General features: G+C 50.5%; 2 protein-coding genes across 6 annotated transcripts in view; both read left to right on the top strand.

Annotated features, from left to right (window-relative positions):
• The window catches only part of HAUS1 (HAUS augmin like complex subunit 1), a 31,158-nt gene extending 28,412 nt beyond the window's left edge, over positions 1-2,746 (top strand). Inside the window, exon 10 of the mRNA XM_064577655.1 lies at positions 2,728-2,746. The gene's annotated coding sequence lies outside the window, so the exon portion shown is untranslated. The remainder of the gene's footprint in view (positions 1-2,727) is intronic.
• Positions 2,747-18,509: 15,763 nt separating this feature from the next.
• The window catches only part of ARK2N (arkadia (RNF111) N-terminal like PKA signaling regulator 2N), a 93,329-nt gene continuing 90,200 nt past the window's right edge, over positions 18,510-21,638 (top strand). For 4 of the 5 annotated variants that reach the window (XM_064577651.1, XM_064577652.1, XM_045886777.3 and 1 more), the window contains exon 1: positions 18,510-18,800. The gene's annotated coding sequence lies outside the window, so the exon portion shown is untranslated. The remainder of the gene's footprint in view (positions 18,801-21,638) is intronic. The other variant, XM_045886782.3, reaches the window with a different exon arrangement.

Below are 21,638 nucleotides of genomic sequence, written 5' to 3'. Positions count from 1 at the left end.
CAGTCCTCAGGAAGCTTGTAGCCAAAATGATCCAGATCCAATTCAGTGTCTGAAATCTGGCTTTTGTGCCAACAAATGCAGGAAGGGGAGTTACTTCCCACCCTCCCACCCAAATTCCAAACAAACTCAGTAACTTGGCCCTTCAGACTCTCTCATTTCTGTGCCATCCAATCACTGGTCTCAATTGTTTGAAGACATGGGGCATTTACATGTATAATTTTAGCCACCAGAGGGCAGTCACAGTTAAAAAACACTTTCGTAGGGCGCCTGGGTGGCTCAGTCGTTAAGCGGCTGCCTTCGGCTCAGGTCATGATCCCAGGGTCCTGGGATTGAGCCCCGCATCGGGCTCCCTGCTCAGCGGGAAGCCTGCTTCTCCCTCTCCCACTCCCCCTGCTTGTGCTCTCTCTCTCTCGCTGTGCCTCTCTGTCAAATCAATCAATCAATCAATCAATCAATCAATCTTTAAAAAAGAAAAATACTATAAAAAAACAAAAACAAAAAACACTTTCATAGGGGAAGAAAGAGGACAAACCCAATTCTTGAAAGGCTATTCCCAGGGTTCCGGGACCAGAGTCAATCCCCATGGTGGGATTCTCTCCAATGGAGACATAGCCCAGCACCCAAACCACTCTCCCACTTTGGGCCTGGGGATTCCACCGATTATCACAAGGCTCTGTTCCCTTGAGTGGAGGATGATGTCATGGAAACTGACATGGGCCATAATGAAGTCGATCAGAGGGTCTCCCAAACTAAACAGTTTAGAAGAAGTTAACTACATAGGAACCTCCACAGGGAGGGGCCTAGGGTACCCACGTACCCACCTCCTTTCAAGTCCTCACTGAGGAGAGTCAGTCAGTGAGCATTTATTGAGCAGTATCTTCACAACAACCAGCCCTGTATGGGCAGGGGTAAAACAGACTTGTTCTGGTTACAGAGAGAGGCCTCACTTACACAACATTACAAGAAAGTAGTAAGGACAGCCCCAAGGCAAAGAGCGTCTGTTCCAGGGGAAGCGCACAGGAGACCACCCAAGACAATAACTTCTCCAAGATGCAGCATGCAGCCCTGACCCTTGGGGTGCTGCCAGTGAAGGTGGTGCTTCCAGAAACCGCAGTCCTTCTCTTTCCTAGCCTAGAGTGATGATCTATTTCCAGCTTGTTTTGTTTTGTTTTGCTTTTTGCTTGTCTGATGTGTTTTATCAGAGCCCCACATTCCCTTCCCAATCTGGGGCTTGAGCAGCTTTGGGAACACATAAGCAACAGAGATTTTCAGGCTCTTCCCTACCCAGGCTCCTCCCCTCTCTACATCAACGACGGCAAAGCCAGCCTGAATGAGAAGAAGGAAAGGGAGGAAAATGGTTAGTATCTCAAAAATATTCTCCTCCCGGGCGCCTGGGTGGCTCAGTTGGTTAAGCGACTGCCTTCGGCTCAGGTCATGATCCTGGAGTCCCTGGATCGAGTCCCACATCGGGCTCCCTGCTCAGCGGGGAGTCTGCTTCTCCCTCTGACCCTCCTCCCTCTCATGCTCTCTGTCTCTCATTCTCTCTTTCTCAAATAAATAAATTAAAAAAAAAAATCTTAAAAATATTCTCCTCCCACAGGATCGTGAGACTGCACAAGACTTAGCCCGAGACTGGCATAGGGCAAGAACCTGATGAGTGTTAGTTATTCTATGTCCACAATCCCTTTCTGGAATTTCCCAAGCTCTAAAAGCCCAAAGGTCTTTCATAATTGATTTGGCAAAACTAATCTGACCTGAATTCATTTGGCGGCAAAACCTCGTCTGAACCACGATGCCACTAATTTTGGTCCATGTGTACCACTTGGTGTGAGTGCTCATGGATTCCACTACAGAAATCTACAGTGCTTGATCACAGGGTGTTGTCCCAGACTCCACTGCATGAGTCGTTGAGTCTATGGTGTAAGCACCTGATTGTCTCTCTAAAATCGAACATTCTGAATTCTGACACATAACTAGCCCCAGAACCTATTTCTATATGAAATCTAGGTTCTATATCTTATCTCTCCTATTATCTAGCTATGTGACATTAGATATGGTAGACTGACCATAGGGTGGCCCTAAGATTCATGTCTCCTACTTTATGCGTGCCCTGTATAATCCCCTCCCTTTGAGTGTGGGCAGGACCTGTGACTTGCTTCTAAGTAAAAGAATATGGCAAAGGTGGGGCGCCTGGGTGGCTCAGTTAGTTAGGCGACTGCCTTCGGCTCAGGTCATGATCCTGGAGTCCCTGGATCGAGTCCCGCATCGGGCTCCCTGCTCGGCGGGGAGCCTGCTTCTCCCTCTGACCCTCCCCCCTCTCATGTGCTCTCTCTCTCTCATTCTCTCTGTCTCAAATAAATAAATAAAATCTTTAAAAAAAAAAAAAAGAATATGGCAAAGGTGAAGAGATTTTGAAGATATAATTAAAATCTCAAATCAACTGATTTTTTTATTTAATCAAAGGGAAAATTATCCTGAGTGAGTCTGAGTTAATCAGGTAAAAGCCTTTAAAAGAAGGACTAGGTTAGGGCATCTGGGTGGCTCAGTTGGTTAAATGTCTGACTTGATTTTGGCTTAGGTCATAATCTCAGGGTCATGAGATCAAGCCCCAGATTGGGCTCCGGGCTTGGTGGGGAGTCTGCTTGAGATTCTCTCCCTCTGCCCTTCCTCCCACACTCTCTCTAAAATAAATAAACAAGTAATTTTATTTATTTATTTTTTTTAAAGAGGGACTAGGCCCTTCCTGAGGTCAGAGGCTCTCAGATGTTGGCTTTGAAGAAGTGGCCATGTTGTAAGTGGGTCTCTGGAGAGGGCCATGTGGCAGGGAACTATGGGCAGCCTTTCGTCACGGAGAGCATCCAGCTGACCACCAGCAAGAAATGAGGACCTCAGTCCCGCAACCACGAGAAGATGAATTTTGCCCATGAGGGAATTCTGCAACAGCCCGAGGGGGCCTCGAAACAGATCTTTTCCCACGGGAGACTCTGATGAGACAGGGGCCCCAACTGATACCCGGATTCCAGCATAGCAAAACTGGGAAGTGGTGGACCCAGCTAAGCCAAACCCAGAATCCTGCTCCATGAAAGCTGAGCTAATAAGTGTGTGTTGTTTTAATCCACTAGATTGTGGTCATCGGTTATGCGGTATAGAGAACCAGCGCATTGGAGACATCCCTTAACCTCCTTGGGCTCTGGTTATCCGTCCGCAAATTGGGGCAGCAGCTGGTCACACCTAGCAGCCTCTCCAACTCCTGCCTTGGAGACTCGATATACGGGGCAGATGCTGGGTGCTTCGGTATTGGGAGGGAGAATGATTTTCTTCGTGGCTGAGCGGATGCAGGGAAGGGGCCGTGGATGCCAAGGCAGTGTGCCGTTGAGGCCTCTGATGCACAAGCAGAGAAAAACGCAGGCAGCTGAGGACTCACCCTGAGTCCCCAGTGATCTGGCTGCCAGGTTGGACACTGGCCATTGCGGGCATCGCTCCTGGCTGCAGGAGCCATCATCTTTCAGAAGCAGGAAAAACAAGCATCCTCGTTGCCCTGCTCTGTAAGGGAAGCTTCACCACCCTGGGCACCCGCCCCCATCTCTGTCAGTTTAGGAAGGGGCAGAGGGTCTCCTCTCACAACTCTTCATCTCCAGACACCTAAAGTTCTTGGGCGGACGGCCTCAAGAACTGACCTGGGGAACTCACGGGGAGCTGAGTCAGGGAGGATATCAGGTTTCCTATGAGCTCTTGACAAAGCTCGGAAGTAGGTGAGGTTGTGCTTCTGTGTTCTCCCACCAGGCCAATCCATCATGTTCCCTTGCTCTCCACACTCCTGCCGCCTGTCACAGGGGCCCCAGACCACTAACATGCCCCAGAGCCGGCGCATCAACTCTCTATCTTGCCTCCCCCAAATACTCCCTCAGACACAGCCGACAGGCTCGTTTGACTGGCTGAAACGATTGTCCCTTATTAAATTCCTTAGGGGATGATCTCATTAAGCCTTATTATGGGTCACTTCTATTTCAGGGAGAATAGATTTGCTGGAATCTTTCTATGGGCAGCTAGTTCACTGAAACCTGAAGTAGGGGGTGGGGGAGAGGTAGGCACGGGCAAGGTGGGGAGCAGGTGGGCAGTGGGACTGGCTGGGTGAGGAGCTAGGAGCTGGTGGAAGCTGTGCCTTATTTCTCAGTTGGTCTCACACTAGAGGAGGAGAAGGAGCAGGCAGGGGCTCCACATGAGGGGGGCCGATAAGACGGAAGACACAGGCCATGGACTGAGAGGGGAGATAAAAACAAGGGCACCCTGCAGCCTGATCTGCAAGATAGCCTCCTAGCTGCCTCCCAGGCCTCTGGGCCCAACACAGGAGTCCAGACTGGCATGAAGTGATAAGGGCCTAGGCCAAGATGTGGCAACAGAGATGGAAAAGAAGGGGCTGTGAGGAGACTTGGAAACCAATTTAATACGAGGACGAAGGAGAGGAAAGTGCCTAAGATGACGTTGAAAGATCTCTGGAGAATGGGGAGAAGTGCCAGCAAACAAGCCCAGCAGGGGCCTCAGATCAATGCCATGCTCACGGCTCTATCATTTGAAGAATCCCTCTTCACCCAGTTGGAAAAAATGACTGTATCCAGTCTTCTGGCTCTTCAGCCATGATGCTTGCAGGTGGTGAATTGGGTATCCACCGTGGCCCGGCCCCTCTGCTGGGCACTGGGGACGCAACTATAAACAAGCACACTGCCCAGGCCAAGCGGCTCCAGCCCCTTCCGAGCGCTTAGCCCCTCTCAGAATGTTTTACTTCAATTCCATTTTCAAACAGCTGTGCTGATCCTCAGCATGGGCACTTCGCAGGAGAGGGCATAAAGACGGAGGAGAGTTTTATGTCAGGGACCTTAACATCAAGTGAGCTTGGTACGGCTGGAAGACAGGTGGCAGCTAATTAGTCGAGTGGCCCCAGGCTGGTGTCTTGAACTTGTGGACCTGGCTTCCTTCACCTGTAAAGGAGGGAGGGGGATTAGGTGATTCCTGGAAACTCTCCTACCTTTCCTTCTTTGCTTTGTTTCATGGATGAGCAAGTGCTGCAACAAGTTTGATTTCTACAGAAGTGGAGGATCGTCCTTTATTCCAGAAAACAATAGTAATGTGAGCACCCACAGAGTGGGTGTGGGGTGTGACATGGAACCTCTATTCCCTACTCCTCGTGTTTCCATGTGGAGCTGACTCCACTGAGCCACATTCCTGGAGTCTCCCTGGTCTCTCTCTCTCTCTGGAAGAAAGACATCTGATTGGAAAGTTTGAGGGAAGGACCTGAGCATGCTATACTAAGACCAGCTTCCCGAGTTCACATGTTGAAGTCCTAACCCCCAGTACCTCAGAATGTGGCTGAATTTGGAGATGGGGCCCTTAAAGAGAGGATTAAGTTAAAATGGAGTTGTTAGGGTGTGCCCCGGTCCACGATGGCCCTCGTCCTCAGGACACAGACCACACAGACTGAGGAAGGGCTATGTGAAGACACAGTAGGAAGGAGACCATCTGCAAACCAAAGAGGCCTTAGAAGAAACTAACCTTGCTGACACCTTGATCTTGGGCTTCCGGCCTCTGGCACTGTGAGGAGATAACTTTCTGTTGGTTAAGTCCTCCTGTCTGTGATACTTTACTATGGCAGCCCTCGTGAACTAATAGAGTATTCTCTTTAGGACTTGCCTGACTACAGGGATGTATATTCTTGGGGCGCCTGGGTGGCTCAGTCATTGGACGTCTGCCTTCGGCTCAGGTCATGATCCCGGGGTCCTGGGATCGAGCCCCGCATCGGGCTCCCTGCTCGGCGGGAAGCCTGCTTCTCCCTCTCCCACTCCCCCTGCTTGTGTTCCCTCTCTCGCTGTGTCTCTCTCTGTCAAATAAATAAATAAAATCTTTAAAAAAAAAAAAAAAGGGATGTATATTCAGAGCTGCTCGTCATGCACCAAACCTGCTTCATGGGGGAGGGCTGAGTCTGTCCAGGTCTGTCTGCTGTCAGGTGAATGTCTGCAGTGGCTGGGACATATCAGGAAGTCCCTAGGGATGGCACATGTGTACCGTGTCCTCCAGTTTAGTTTGTATCTACCATAAAGTTGACCTTTAAATGTTCATCTATTTCCTGTGTCTTATTTCTCAGTTGGTCCCAAACTAGAGGAGGAGGAGAGTCGGGGTTATTTATTGCACCTTGTACCTCCAGCCCCACACCAGACAGAAAAGGGAAAAGCACCATAGCCCATGTGACATATTAAACCCCTCTCCCACAGGTGCCCTCACCACTCCCAAATGGGCACCCTACGTCCAGGCCCACTCATCCCCAGCGTGGCCTGGCTCTTAGAGTCCACGGGGATGCCCACCTATTATATCTTTCCTCTTCTCCATGCTGCAAAATTCTCTTCATTCTTCAAGTCTTGGCTCAGAGGCCTCCTCCTAGCTGAGTCTTCCTTGGGGCCCAGGTCTTGCCTGCAGCTTCCTCATGTCAGCTATGACTTGGTACATATTTCTATTATTTTGTCATACCGTCCTAATGTTAGGTGGCCTCGTGTCTGTGTTCTCCACTAGGACAGACTAGGCTGAGCACTACACCTGGAAGGACTTCCTCTTGTCACGTCTGTGTCCCCAGTGCTAGCTTGGTGCTTGGCTCCAAAACAGGTGTCTGTAAAGTGCTGGAGCATGTATGAGTGGCAGGATGATATTTTTGACATATTAATCTGTGTGTTTCTCATAGTTTTCCACCCCACCCCTTCCATTTCAAGTGGATTGGCCGGTTGGTAATTCCTTCATTTGGGCTTGGTGTAAAGCAGAGGAGCCTGAGTTCAATGACTTCCTGTCCTTCAAAAAAAATCTAAACTCATTGGGTTTCACGTGTGTGTCTGTGTGTGCGTGCGTGTGTGCATGTGTGTGTGTGTGTTGTGGGGGAAGGGTAGGAGTAAAGAGGGGAGATGGCTTTTGAGAGAGAAGAAATCGTGAAGGCCTAGAAAGGGAGAGAGGTGTGGGTGCTCTCACCCTTGCATAGCCATCCATGATGGAGGTGGCCAGTCCTCCTTTACGGGTGGGAGCAAGGATTTCTGCTTCCCGAAACAACATGAAAACAGAGCCAGCTGCCACCCATCACTCTCTATTTCTGTCTCTCTCAAATAAATAGATAAAATCTTTAAAAAAAGTTCAGCAATGACTGACATGGTCTTTCCTGCCAGGTGGGGGCCTCGGAGTAGAAATTAAATTGATTTCTAGGACATAAAGAAAGTGATGTTTCTTGCGTACTTGAGTTGGGAGGACTAGATTATCATCCACTAGAAATGAATTCTGGATCCTGTAAGTCCTGAAATGTTTCTCCCTTTCCCCCTCTTCTGACCTAGAAATTTTGCCAAGACCTGAACTGGTTCAGAATTTAGCCCCTCGTCCCCTCATCTGTTGCCTGGAGTGTGGCAATTTGGGGAGAGCTTTATCATTCTCAAGACTGTATGGTGACTTGTCCTCTCAGCAGCTTGGGGCAGCCCCAGAAGGCGAATCCTTCAGGCATTGGATGTTCCCTTCCAGAGACTCAAAGTCCCAGTAAGGAAAATTGTATCCTTCCCTCAATGAGGATGGAGAGTAAAAGTGCTGCTCAAGGTCAAGCTCTGTGCATGGGAAGAAGAGGCACCCAGGGAGGCCAGAGAAGAAGCTCCACAGGGAAATGAACCCAGCTGGGTAGGGGGTAGGGGTGAGGCTGTGTGTGACAGGAAGGATCCTTCTAGCCAGCACTGGGCCACTGGGAGCAAAGTGCCCAAGAAGGTCATGAGATCAATAGAACTCTCTCTCTCTCTCTCTCAGGTCCAGCTAGTCACCTCTACTGCAGTTAAGACCTCTTAGAAACCACAAACATCTCTCTCCCATCTTTAGCCCCTCTCTTGTCCCTGCTGCCCCCCTCTACCTTGGTGCAGAGCCAAAGCTCCCAAGGGATGGTGTGGTAAAAAAATGTCCAACTTCCTCACCCTCAGTGGGCCCAAGGACACACCATCTGTCTCTGAGGTAGACTGGGGAGGACAATATATGTTGAGAGGAAGAGAGCAGACCAGCAAAGAGAAGAGGGGAGGCTGAGTGGGGACTGGGTGGAGGAGACAGAAGAGAGGAAGGAGAGCCTGGGCTTGGGTTTGGGTGCCCCCCCAAAACAGAGTCTGAGACAAGAGCTACACACAGGTAGTTGATTTGTGAAGCTCCTTGGGATACAGTGACTTGAGGAGAGAGGGAGAGCCATTCCCGGGGAATGCTACCACACTGGTCTCCATGGAGACTGAGTGGGACATGGTCCTGCTGGTTGCCTCAGAGGAGCGCTGCAGAAGGGGCCACAGAATTGTCCACCTGAGGGAAAGAAGACGGGACATTTATCCACTAGCTCTGGCCTCTGCCAGCTGAGTGTCACCCTGTGGGCTGTTGATTCCTTCTTCCAGGTTCCTCCAGAGTCGACTGTCTGCCCCAGGAGGGAAGCCCCAGGGCAGGTGACATTAGCACACAGGGAGCCGGGGCACAATGCAAGAGCAGAGGGTGAAGCAGAAGATGCAGCAAAGGAATGGAGAGACAGGAAGGGAACGAGGGCGGGTGATGGGGGGGGAGGACAGATGAACACAAATAGTCCCTGTTTGGGGGAGAGCTACCAGCCCAGCAGAGGCAGGACAGTAGCCCCCGGGACCCTCCGCAGAGCTCCTGGAACTGGCTGGGGTGAGCCCCAGTGTCATCGCCTTGTCTGCTACCGGGCTCCGGTGGGCACAGAGCAGTATCGGCAGTGACGGTACATCTCCACTCCCTGGGAGCCAGGAGCAGCCTTTTGGGGCCTTCCAGGAAGATAAAAGTTCTCCTCAGTGTTTCTGGCTCTTCTAGTTCAACAACGTCGACTTAGGGGTTCTGGCTAAAAACACACCTCTCCCAAGAGGCAGATTGATGGGATATGACTACACAAAAGGATCATGACCTGCCAGAATGGAAGCATGCTTCCGGCAGTCCTTGTGGCAATGGGAAATCCAGTTAGGGGCATGGTTGCCACCCCTACTCCAAACCCTCAGTGCTGGGCAGATTTGAGGAGATAGGCTCTTGAAGCTTCTGAAGTTTAGAAAGGCCTGGAACATTCCATATTTGTATTCTATCTACACTGTAGACCCAGCCTCCTCCCACCATAGAGTAGGACTCATTACACAGCATTGACCTTTCCTTCTCTGAAGTATTATCGTACTACTAATAATCAATAGCCCAGATTGATCTCTCGATTGTCTTCTTCTTTTTTTTTTTTAAGATTTTATTTATTTATTTATTTGACAGAGAGAGAGAGCAAGAGAGCACAAGCAGGGGGAGCAGCAGAGGGAGAGGGAGAAGCAGGCTAACTGCTGAGCAGAGAGCCCGATGCAGAGCTCGATCCCAGGACCCTGGGCTCATGACCTAAGCCGAAGGCAGACGCTTAACCAACTGAGCCACCCAGGCGCCCCTCTCAACTGTCTTCTTAATGTTCTTTTCCTTTGAGTTACTCTTGTCTTCTTTAATTGTAAATTCCAAAGCTTCTTGGTTCCCAGTACACCAGAACTACAAAACAGTTGGGGCTGAGGCTCCTTAAGAATGTATAGATGAAGGGCGCCTGGGTGGCTCAGTTGGTTAAGCGACTGCCTTTGGCTCAGGTCATGATCCTGGAGTCCCAGGATCGAGTCCCGCATCGGGCTCCCTGCTCAGCGGGGGGTCTGCTTCTCCCTCTGACCCTCCCCCCCTCTCATGTGCTCTCTCTCTCTCTCTCAAATAAATAAATAAAATCTTTAAAAAAAAAAAAAAAGAATGTATAGTTGAAGGGCGCCTGGGTGGCTCAGTCGTTAAGCGGCTGCCTTCGGCTCAGGTCATGATCCCAGGGTCCTGGGATCGAGCCCCGCATCGGGCTCCCTGCTCAGCAGGAAGCCTGCTTCTCCCTCTCCCGCTCTCCCTGCTTGTGTTCCCTCTCTCGCTGTGTCTCTCTCTGTCATATAAATAAATAAAATTTTTTTTTTTTTTTTTTTTTTAAGATTTTATTTATTTATTCGACAGAGAGAGTGAGAGAGTACAAGCAGGGAGGAGTAGTAGAGGGAGAGAGAGAAGCAGGCCTCCCGCTGAGCAGGCAGCCCGATGCGGGGCTCGATCCCAGGACCCTGAGATCATGACCTGAGCTGAAGGCAGACGCTTAACCATCTGAGCCACCCAGGCGCCCCCTAAATAAATAAAATCTTAAAAAAAAAAAAAGAATGTATAGATGAATGTGTCCTCCTACGCTGTCAGATTGTTGTGATTTGAGAATTCTGAAAAGCCTGGCTAACAAAAATATCTCCCTCCTCCCAGCTGACCTGCCTTGCCATCTGAAATTCCTGTCTTTTATGTCATTCCTTGATGGCTTCTAGAGAAGAGTTTATGTTAGTTGGACAAAATGCCATCGCCTGGGAGAAGTCATGTGTTAGTCAGCTGTCACTCTAGTAGGAATTGGGTTCCTTAATTAATTGTTGTTAAGCTGTGGAGACTAGAAGCCTTAGAGATTGAGTTCTAGGCCAGGATGTTTTGGTTGTCAGAGGTGGGGAATAGAGAGGCAAAGAAGGCTAAAGTCCTGGGGCTTTGAGTGGCGGTGACAACACTGACTGGGTCAAGGAGGGTCCTGGATGTAGTGAGCACGGACGCACCAAAGAGAAACCAATTTTACGCTTTTGCCTTAGGTAAGGCCAATGTGTACATCCCATGAACAAGATCTTAGTTCTCTGAGGGCAGGGACTGGCCAGTCGACATCTCATACATCCCCCAGACTGACCCACAGTGCGTGCGTGTGTGTTCTCTCAGGAGTTGGCTTTGCACACACACATCACTCCATGAGGCCTCCCCACCAGCTGGTCTTTTGCCCTTCTGGTGACTTGAAGGACTCACAGCAAAAACCACAAGCAGGATTAAAAAGCCAGAGCAGCTCTACTGAGTGCTTTAAGGGACACAACAAGCAAAATTAGCAAACAAAAACATTTTTTTTTTTAAAGATTTTATTTATTTATTTGAGAGAGAGAGAATGAGAGACAGAGAGCATGAGAGGGAGGAGGGTCAGAGGGAGAAGCAGACTCCCCGCTGAGCAGGGAGCCCGATGTGGGACTCGATCCCGGGACTCCAGGATCATGACCTGAGCTGAAGGCAGTCGCTTAACCAACTGAGCCACCCAGGCGCCCCAAACAAAAACATTTTTTCTGCAAAATAAAAGGGCTATCTCTAAGGTCCCCTTCTCTGCTTGAGGGTTACTCATGGTTTTCAGTAAAGGACAGTAACTCTAGAGGAGGGAGACCTTTGGAAGCTGCCTGGTGCTGGCCGGCCTGGCCGGTGAGGGCCCTCCCAGCCTGCTGTCCCCGCACAGGTTCTGTAAATCTCTGCTTTGTCTTTTTCCCAGGGGGCCCCATCCTGTTTCCCAAAGCCTGGTGCCTTTGCACCGACTCCTCAAGAGAGGAGTCACATGAGATACTCTGCTTCATTTAATGTTAGGTTATTGTTGCTGCTGTCAGTCTATTGAAGTACTTTAATGAATGCTTGTATTGTTCTCGGGCTGGAGCCTTTTTCAAATGATCAGCACATTATAAAACACAATAATGAGTCTAATTCCCACCCCCCCCAACACACACGCAGGCACACACAATGGCATTGCTAAGTCCCCCAGAGATGTACGGTAGTGAAGAGTCTGGGATTTAGGGGCAGCCGAGCTGGGTTTGGCCCTGACTCTCCTGTTCCGTGCTGGTGACCTTGGGCAAGTCCATTCATTCATTCATTCATTCATCCAGTAAGCATTTTTTCAGTATCTCCTTGTGTTAGTCATATAATCTCTGCAAAATGTTCTTTTTTTTAGATTTTATTTATTTGACAGTGAGAGAGAGAGCGCGGCGTGCTTGCGCATGAGCAGGGGGAGGGGCAGAGGGAGAAGCAGACCCCCTGCAGTGCAGGGAGCCCTGATGTGATGCGGGCCTGGATCCCAGGACCGGAGGATCATGATCTGAGCCAAAGGCAGATGCTTAACCGATTGAGCCACCCAGGTGCCCCTCTCTGCAAAATGTTAACAATGCCTGCTCTTACTACCTTTCCTGACTGTTTAGAAGACCTAACGAAACCATACTTGTGAAGTGTTATAGGTAAGCTCCGAACACATTTGTATTGTTGGCATTCATCAGCAAAAAGCTTAAAAAAAAAGCACTGGAGGGGTAGGGGAGGAGAGCCCAAACCACAGACTTCATACATCACTTGAACAAGAAATACACCTCTTCCGGGCTGTCTGGTGTGCCCCATACTTCGGGAGCCCAGCCTTTCCCCGAGCCAGACTTTGCCTGGCATACCTTTCTCTTCATCTCTGTCCTTGGAAACCCTGCTTTCTCCAAGGCCCTGGTCGAAAGCTTCCTCTTCTACAAAGTCCTTCTTGCTCTTGGGAATTCATTTCTTCCTCCCACATGTCCTTCCTCTGCTTTGGGGATTGCCACGTCCCACCCGTGAACTCCTGTGATTTGTTTCTAGATTGAGCCCTGTTCCCGGACAGACAGCGGTGTTCTGGAAGGAGGTGAGAGGTGTCCTTTTCCAGGAATCCTGGCTCTGCCCCTTCAGCTCATGTGACCTTGGTCAGGCGCACTGTCTTCTCTGAGCCTCAGTTTCCTCTTCTGTAAAACCTACCTGCTCTTGCTGACTGTGGGGAGGATGAATGAGATACCACATGTCAAGTGTGCCTTGCTTTTAGTGGGTAGGCTTTCAATAGATGTCATTTATTTATATATTTATTTATTTAAATATTTTATTTCTTTATTCATGAGAGAGAGAGAGACAGAGAGAGAGAGAGACAGAGAGGCAGAGGGAAAACAGGCCCCCCAAGGAGCAGGGAGCCCTATGCAGGACTTGATCCCAGGACCTCAGGATCACGACCTGAGCTGAAGGCAGCCACTTAACCATCTGAGCCACCCAGGCGCCCAATAGATGTCTTTTAAATAAAATTGAAGGGCATTCATGCAGACTTCCGTGGGCTCTCCTGAGACACAAATAGAGGAAGTAGCCACTTAGTAGGTGCAAATGAGGAATGTTGCGACAGTCTCTATACAGGATTTGGTACCTGAAATATCACCAGGAAAGGTGAATTCCTCCTCCCAGGCACTCCTTTATGTTCCAGTACCATGGGGAGAGGTGAAGCCTCAAACCACTCTGCCTCCCCGGGTGTTGGGTGCCGGCAGCATTGATCTCCAGTGAAACCGTGGAGACACCACAGGGAAGCAAGGTGAGGAGTCTGAGATTTGGTAGGACTGGTCTTGCTTAACATAACATTTATTTAAAATCAAGTGTGTTCATTTTTGGTCAAAGTTTTTACGATCACACCAATTCTCTGACAAGAGGTGGGTCTTCCAATAATTCAGTTCAATTCCCTGAGTTAGTGCAGACCCCACAAGAGGGCCCCCACTTCAGATGCCAGGAGCAAGGGGCGTCCCCAGGCTACCCACACTTATGCCTGGCAGACTATAGATTTGGGGGCTCCCATGACTCTCCCATAAGTTCACTAGAATGTCTCACAGAACTCAGGAGAGTATTTTATTTATAATTACTGGCTTACTTCAAAGGATACAACTCAGGAATAGCCAAATGGAAAAGAAACATGGTGGGGTTTGGCTCAGAGCTTCCAAGCCCTCCCCAGGAGGGCCACCCTCCCAGCATCTCAATGTGCTCACCAGTATGCGGTCTCTGTGAATCCTATCATTCAGGGATTTTTACGACGTTTCATGAAGTAGGCATGATTAATTAAATCAGTGGCCATTGGTGACTGAACTCAATCTCCAGCCCTTCTCACCAGCCCAGAGTGGGGGTGGGGCTGAACGTTTCAACACTCTCCTCGGGAGGTTGGTTTCTCCAGCAACTGGCCCCCATCCTGAAGCTACCTGCGGGCCCACCCAGAGAACCCTCATTAGCATAAACTCAGGTGTGGTTGAAAGGGCTTTCCTAAGAATGACAAAAGGCACTCTTATCACTTAGGAAATTCCAAGGCTTTTAGGAGCTCTGTGTCAGGAACTGAGGACAAAGACCACACAGTTTTAATTATGCCACGGATCCCCTGATGTTGTTCTTACTTAAATATCATAGTTTTCAGAGCTGGAGAGGGGAAGGTGGGGGACCGGGGACCTTCTCCATAAGGCTGGTGTTTCCGTGGCTCTGAAGCCCTTGAGTCTTTTCTTTCAAATCCCAGTGTGTCTTCGGAACCATCCTATCTGCCCCCAACAAGGAAGGGGCTAGGGCTGCAGGCCCTTCCCTTCTTTCCTAGTGCTTTCCTTCCTTCTTCTTCAACAGCAACTGGATTGAGCCTTCCCCTCCCAGAGCTCTCCCTGCCCCGTGGTTGGTCAGTGTGGGGTCAATTCCTTGCCAGGTTGTTCGTGGGCAAGGAAGGATCTGCTGTCTGAGGTCTTGATCATAACACTTAGCAGAGGGGGAGACGTCACACCCTGCTTCCCTCTTAGCGCTGAAGGAAGGCAGCCCAGGCTCCCTACACTCACCCGCAGCCCCCCACCTCCCTTCCGGCCACAGGCAGCTTGGCCCTAGGGTTGTCATCCTCCAAACATCCCAGGGGCTTTTCCACCTCTTGCCCCTTTTCCCTCAAGGTCAGCTTCTCTGCGTATTTTTCCGTCAGTCACAAACATTTCTTGGATTGTCCTGTCTGCCGCGCTGTGTGCTGGACACCAAGGGAGCTCAGAGGAAAGAGGCAGGAGCTTTGCCCTCGGGCACCTACTCTCTTCCTCCTTTGTATCAATGCCGGCTATTCCCTCAGGCATCCCTCACTGCCCTCTACTGCAGGCCTACCTCCTCCCAGCCTCTCACCCACCTGGCATCTGGCACCACTTGTCTTGACAACCCTTCAGGCTTCTGGGTCTCCCCAGCTCGATGCTCAGATGGACTTCTTCCATTCACACCTGCGTCCTCGTGTCTGCCACAGAACAGGGCCCCACTGCCCTCTCCGGTGAGTCAGACGGGTGGGGAGGAAGGACATGCCCAACAGGTACACAGGGGTAGACGTTACAAAGGGAACAAACAGTTCCTGAGATGGGCAGTGGGGTGCATGTCCGAGGAACCCCTCGCTCCTTCCACCCTGGAGGTCCCACAAGGTCGGGTCCTGTGTCACACAGAGCTAGTCCCTACATTGAAAAACGAGAGGACAACACACACTTGTTGAGAAATGTTAAACTGTCCATTACGTTTATTTCCACGTTTTAATACAAGTTATAGACTTCCATATAGAGGGGATGTCACGGGGGTCACCTGACTGGAAAGAGGGACCGGGAGCCCAAGACAGAGAAGCCTCACTCAGCCCACCCCAGAGAACAGGGGAGCTGAGGGAGGTGCCCTGCCCAGCCACCCTGGGCCACGAATGGCTCCACTTTCATGGCCCCATCTGCCCTGTTCCATTCTGGTTCCATGTGAACTTGGGAGCTGAGTTGGCAGCATCATTGTACTTAACCAGTGTGAGTCTGGGTGCCTGTGGGAGGTGCGTGGCCGGAGTGTTGCCATCAGAACAAGGGTCCCGTTTATGGAGTGTTCTCTCTGAGCCAAGAATTGTGCTGACAGCTTTACATACGCAAGTCACCTCACTCCCAGCCCTTACAAAAGCCTGCAAGGTAGTGTCAGGAGTCATCTGTGGCGAACAGGTGAGGACCCTTATGCTTGGCAGGGTTACCGAACTGCCCAGGGGGTCATGGCTAGAGGGAGGCAGAACTGTATCCAAATTCAGATCTGTCAGATTCCAGAGCCCCTAGTGCTGATGACCATGTGACCCTCTGCTACTTGGTATCCTTAGAATGTTCTGGGTGGCCTTCCACATGGAGGACATAATTTAATTCTGTGGAATAATGCTCCGAGTTAAAGCAGGTAGTGTTAACTCTGGAAGGGGTGACTTTTCTGAGGTTATGTGGCCAGTGCAGTGCAGAGGTTCAACACTTCCCCTTACAGCGCATACTGGGAGATTGTAGTGAATGCTGGTCATGCTGGGGTTGGAGGGTAGAGGGGTGGGTGGTTACGCTGAGGGAGGGGTAGCCTGGTTCTTAGCAATCTGAGAAGAAAGAGAGGGGGCAGCCCAGAGCCTACAGATAAGGGGTCTGTCTCTCCGATCTCCCACTTTCCTCATCTAGAGAGTGGTCCTAATAGTAACATCCCCCTTACAGGAGGAAATGGCTGAAGTTCCGGGCTTGGTCAGGAGGGAAGGGGCTATAGTCAAAGCAAGGCCAGCCACGCTCTGATGCTACTGTTCAGGCCACCATTTCTTTTCTTTTTTTTTTTAAGATTTTATTTATTTATTTGACAGAGAGACACAGCCAGAGAGGGAATACAGGCAGGGGAGTGGGAGAGGGAGAAGCAGGCTTCCCGCGGAGCAGGGAGCCCGATGCGGGGCTCGATCCCAGGACCCTGGGATCATGACCTGAGCCGAAGGCAGACGCTTAACGACTGAGCCACCCAGGCGCCCCCAGGCCACCATTTCTAACAGGCATCTGCTGCAGGCCCAGCCCCAGTGCTGGTGGTACACCAGGTGTAAGCAGTGATGCTAGAGAGTGATTCAGACAGGCCTGGCCTTGGCCTCCAAGACTTAGGACCGAAATTGAGAGGAGAACCACCGCTACAATTCAGTAATAACACTGCAGGTAGGCTAAGGGATGGACATGTTTGTAGGCTGGTGTCTGTGAGCAGAGGGATCGTGTTCAATTTCTGGTAGAGACAATGGGATGGAGGGGGTTGCTAGTGATGTGGGGGGGTGGTAGGGGGGCTGGGCCGGGCTGGTTTTATGGAGATGGGATTTCAGGAGCTTGGAGAGCTGAGCATGTGCTGCACGTGGGATTCTGGGAGACAATTCAGTATGTCTACAGCCTTGATGAGATAAGATTGTCAAGGAGTAGTTTTAAAACCGAAGATATTAGCCCACATTTATTCTTTCACTTCAAGACTGACAGGTATGTTCTTGGTAGTAAAATTTTCTTTTTTTCTTCTGAAAGAGCTTGGGCTCTTATCACTACCCGACAACTTCTCAAATTCCTTGAGGACTAAGGTAGCAGGGAAATAAATGAACAAAGGGATGAACAAGTGAGTGAAATAAACATAGACAAAATGTTTATTGGGCACACGGTATGTTCTCAGTGAGTCTCAAAGAGGTAGGTCGTGGTAGAGGCTGGGAGAGCAAGCCCTAGAGTTGGACTGTTTGTGTTGGAGTCCCGTCCTGCCACTTACTGATGTGTGACCTTGGGTGGGTCACTTTAACCATTCTGGGCCTCAGTTTCCATTTTTGTCACCTGGGGCTGGTAATGGTACTGAGCTTATAGGGTTGTTGTGCAGATTAAATGAATGAATCCATTTAAGCACATGCTACAGTGCCTGGCACACAGTGGGCATTCAACAAAAGTTAGCTATTAATATAAAATTATTTTATCAATGTGTTCGTTTAATCATGGACGGAGAACTCCCATGCTTGTGGCCAGTCAGCATAAATGAGTGAACTGGGGGAGCTGAAGCACCAGATCTGAAGGGGAGACTGATGTTAAGGGGGATGTGGGGCCAGCGCTGTGATTTCCATAGTCTCCTCTTGGGTAGTGTTACCCCAGGTGTCAGCACGGCTCCTGAAAAAGTGAAGACCTTCTACATTTTCTCCTCACGCTCTTATTTACTCATTTACTTCTCAAAACCCTGACTTTGGGAGCGCCGGCCCTTGGCTAGATCTCGAATTGCGTTTTGTCGTACCTCTGAGCCGTACCTCTGAGCCCAGTACCGGCCAGGTGGCCGGTCACCTTTCCTCCAGGGCCCGCGTCCAGCACGTTTCTTTCAATCACAGACCTAAAGGAAGGGCCTCGAAAACTCAGAGTCCCCTGGTGCGTCACCCTGCCCACGGTGAAGTGCAAATGAGAGGAGTGACTCTGCAGAGGTGGAATTTGGGGCGTTTGCAGCGCGCGGAGGGGCGGAGCGGGCTCTCCCCCACTGACCCTGACTCACCAGCAGGTGGCGGTCTATCTGCCAGGCCTGCAAGGTAACCGACCAAAAACTTGAACGGGATGTTGATGCCACTGCAAGAGACCAGCACAGCCGAGTCTCCTCGAGCCGAGCTGTCGGCATCCGCGAAAAAGTGGGGAGAGAAGAGAGCGGACCCGCTGCTGGAGTCACTCAAGGATTCAGACACTACGAGCTTCATTCGGGAAGGCTTCAGAAGGGGTGAGTACCGAGAAGCGCACGGAAAATGGAGTGTTGTCCTTCTCTTAGGGCATTGTCCTTAGCTTGCACTGACTGATTTCCGACCCTCTGGGAAGGACAGGTCTGGAAGGGAGCTGCCTGATCAGATGGATGGAGCGCGGGAAAGAAGCCGGGGAAGCTGGTGCCTGCGCGCCAGGCACTCTGCAGCGGGAGGAGCGCCTGTCCCCTTCCGCCAGATGGCGCTCTCTGGCTTTCCCTCGGCCTCCCGCTCGAGTCCCTGGAGGCTGCCGCCGCAGCGGCCGCTCTAGCCGACCCGTGCGGGCTCTGTGGTTCCGGGCGGAAGTGAGGCGCCGAGCGGAACGGCCTCTGGTGACATTTTCTCCGGGCGGCGCGGACGAGTGAAGGGACTTGGTGGTGGAGGCTGTGGAGGTGGCGAGATTCGCTTTAGCCTCGGCGGGGCTTTGACCGCGACCCTCAGCTCGCCGCCGGGGCTTGTGCTGAGGTGGAGAAGGCGGCGGTGGCCGTCGCGCCCCGAGTCACCGCGGCCCGGGGAGTCCCGGTCGGGGCGTCGGTGCGTGCCCCGACGGGGCGCGCGGAGCGGGGAGGAGGTACAGAGCTGCCGCGGAGCGCAGGTGAGTCGGGAAGGTGCGCAGGGCTGGGGCCCGGCTGCCGGTCGAGCGGTGGGACCAGGCTGCGTCTCGGGGAGGGGTCGAGCTGGGCTGGAGGGGTGCGGGCCGCGGTGTGGGCTCTGCGGCGCCCGGGCTCCGGGGTCGTGACGGGCCCGGCCGGCGGGCGCAGAGTGTTTGCGCCCGGACTTGGCGGGAGGCACGGCCCGGGTGGGGGCTCCCGGCAGGAGCGGAATCGCTGGACGCCTTGTTCGTCCGCCCGCCGGTGACCCTCGGGTCCTCCCGGCCCGGCCGAGCTGGCGGGCGGAGCTTCCTCTCCCCTTCCCCGGGTCGCGGGTCCCTCTCCCGGGGGGCTGCGAGGAGGCTGGGGTTGCCGCTGCCCATGGGCCGCGCGGGGGAGCGGCTTTTCGGCCCTGGAGTTGTCTTCACGCAACTTTCCGGCGCCCCGGCCCGCGGGAGAAGCGGCGGCGGTGGCCCTGCCAACTCTGCCAGCTCCGCGAGCCGGGATCTGGCGCCGACACCTGCCCCTGCTCCCAGGAGCCCAGGCGGCCGCCCCAGTGCCGTGGCCTAAGAGGAGGGAGAAGAGGCTTCCTTTGGCTGGCGCCGCTTGCCTCTCGGCGCTTCCTCTACTTTCGGTCGGCCGACGCAGCCGGTCGAGGGGAGGCATGTGTCAGCCTCCAAAATTGACCTCTTCTGGAGAGTTTGTCAACTTTATGTAGAAAATCGGCGAAGATGTAAACTGACGGGCGCGAAGTTAAATTAAAGATCGTTGCCTTCTTTGACTTTTCCCGGGGGGTTTTCACTTCTCCCCAGTAGCACTTCATGCTTTGTAATTTATTTCTTACAGCACCGATCTCAGTTTACGGTTGGGGCCGCAGCCCCCACGAGAAACCGCAGGTCATTCATTCTCTCTTTTAAGTCCTCCTCTCCGCTGTCGCAGAATAGAGGCTCGCAGGTTGAACGAATGAACCTCTCTCTCTACTTGTTCTTCCAGATCGAACCGCCCGAGCAGTTTATGCTTAATGTGCTTTTCATTTCTTGACTGAGCTTTTGCTTTCTGAATCCATCCACCCAGTAGGATGAAAATCTCACTGATGATGCTTTGTCAAGGTTGGACCTCTTAATTACAAATACATCTGGCAGTTTTGCTTAGGCTATTATTATGTAGTGTCGTTGGGCACATGCTAACAGTTTGAATCACTCCCTTTCTTCTCCTGGGATATTTTGAGGATGGAGGCTGTTAACTTTCTAATGTAGTTCTGCTGATCCAGGCAATCTGGATTCCTCCATTAAGAGCATTGCCTTTTGGTTTAACAAGCATTTTTAGAGGCCTACAATTGATAGTTATTACCTGATGTCCTGAGGAGTCAAAACGCTGACCGTTTGTTAGTGGGAAGTGTAATATTTTGGGTGTCTAATCTGGCCAATGGGATGCTTAGTTTAGTGCTTTATGCACAGTAGGTGCTCAGTAAATAAAAAATTGAGTTAAATTTTAGTTCAGGAAACTAAGATGGAATTTACTGCAATGACCTATGCTGCTTTCAAAAGAATCTTAGTGAAATTTCATGCAGTTCCATTGAGAAATAAAAATATTTTTAGCCATTTTTATTTATTTATTTATTAGAGATTTTATTTATTTATTTGACACAGAGAGAGAGAGCACAAGTAAGCAGAGCAGCAGGCAGAGGGAGACGGAGAAGCAGGCTCTCCAGCGAGCAGGGAGCAGGAGCTGACATGGGGCTCGATCCCAGGACTCTGGGATCATGACCTGAGCAGCCCTTAACTGGCTGAGCCACCCAGATGCCCCTATTTTTAGCCATTTTTAAATCAGAGTGCTTTTCAGTATCACTGTACTGTTAAAACTTCAAACTATACTTATTTTTCATAACATTAACATTTTGTAGATGTAAACTTCAATATAGGTGTATACAACATGGAAGGCAGAGAGAAATTTCCAGGTAATTATACCTAAAGCATCAGCTAAATGATTTCTTAATGAAAATATTTTTGTGAAAAAGACATCTGACATCTTTTTGTGAAAAAGAAGTGGAGCTGGAAGCTTTCCCCAGTGCTAGCTTCATACTACATTCACAGTGTAGTTGTTACATTACTAATTTAGTTTATATTACTATTAAATGCATTTATGAAAGTGTTCTAATGCTCTTTGTCTTATACTCTTCGTGATTAACTCAAGATCTGATATTAAAGATAAATTCAGCTTAAATTTTAATTTAATGCAGTTCTGTTGGAACTGAGTGCTCAGTATATGTCCTTCAAAGATTTTATTTTGTGACAATGGTACCTTAAGTACCATACAGTCTACTGTATGACTAGTAACTTCTCCAAGCTCGTGTAACTTGTAAACTTATTATTCAAGGAGTTGTTTTGCTGGGATCCTCAATCTTACGGTTTTGTTCCGACGTCTGCATGAGTAAACTTGATGTATGTGAAATTAGAATGGTTTTGTTACTGTTTTATCTTTCTTTTTAAAGTTTGGAACAGGTATATAGTAGAGACCCAAACCCTATGTTTGTAAGTTTGGCAAATCATCGTAGACCTTCCTAATTTTCCTGCATGTAACTAGGGATGTAAAAACAAATGTATATTCATGCTTACATGCTTACAATTGACAGTACTTGAGAAAACCTTTACTGTAAAAGATTTAAAATGTGGTACTTTTTTTTTTTTTTTTTAAGATTTTATTTGTTTGAGAGAGAGTCAGTGAGCATGAGCGGGGGAGGGGCAGAGGGAGAAGCAGACTCCCCGCTGAGCAGGGAGCCTGATGGCTGGATCCCAGGATCTGGACCCTGGGATCACGACCTGAGCTGAGGGTAGATACTTAAC

This window comes from Mirounga angustirostris, unplaced genomic scaffold (genome assembly GCF_029215605.1).
Source record: "Mirounga angustirostris isolate CCGP_5_RB_7025 unplaced genomic scaffold, mMirAng1.0.hap1 SCAF_14, whole genome shotgun sequence".
NCBI classification, from domain to species: domain Eukaryota; kingdom Metazoa; phylum Chordata; class Mammalia; order Carnivora; family Phocidae; genus Mirounga; species Mirounga angustirostris.
This window is presented reverse-complemented; position numbering and strand designations above follow the sequence as displayed.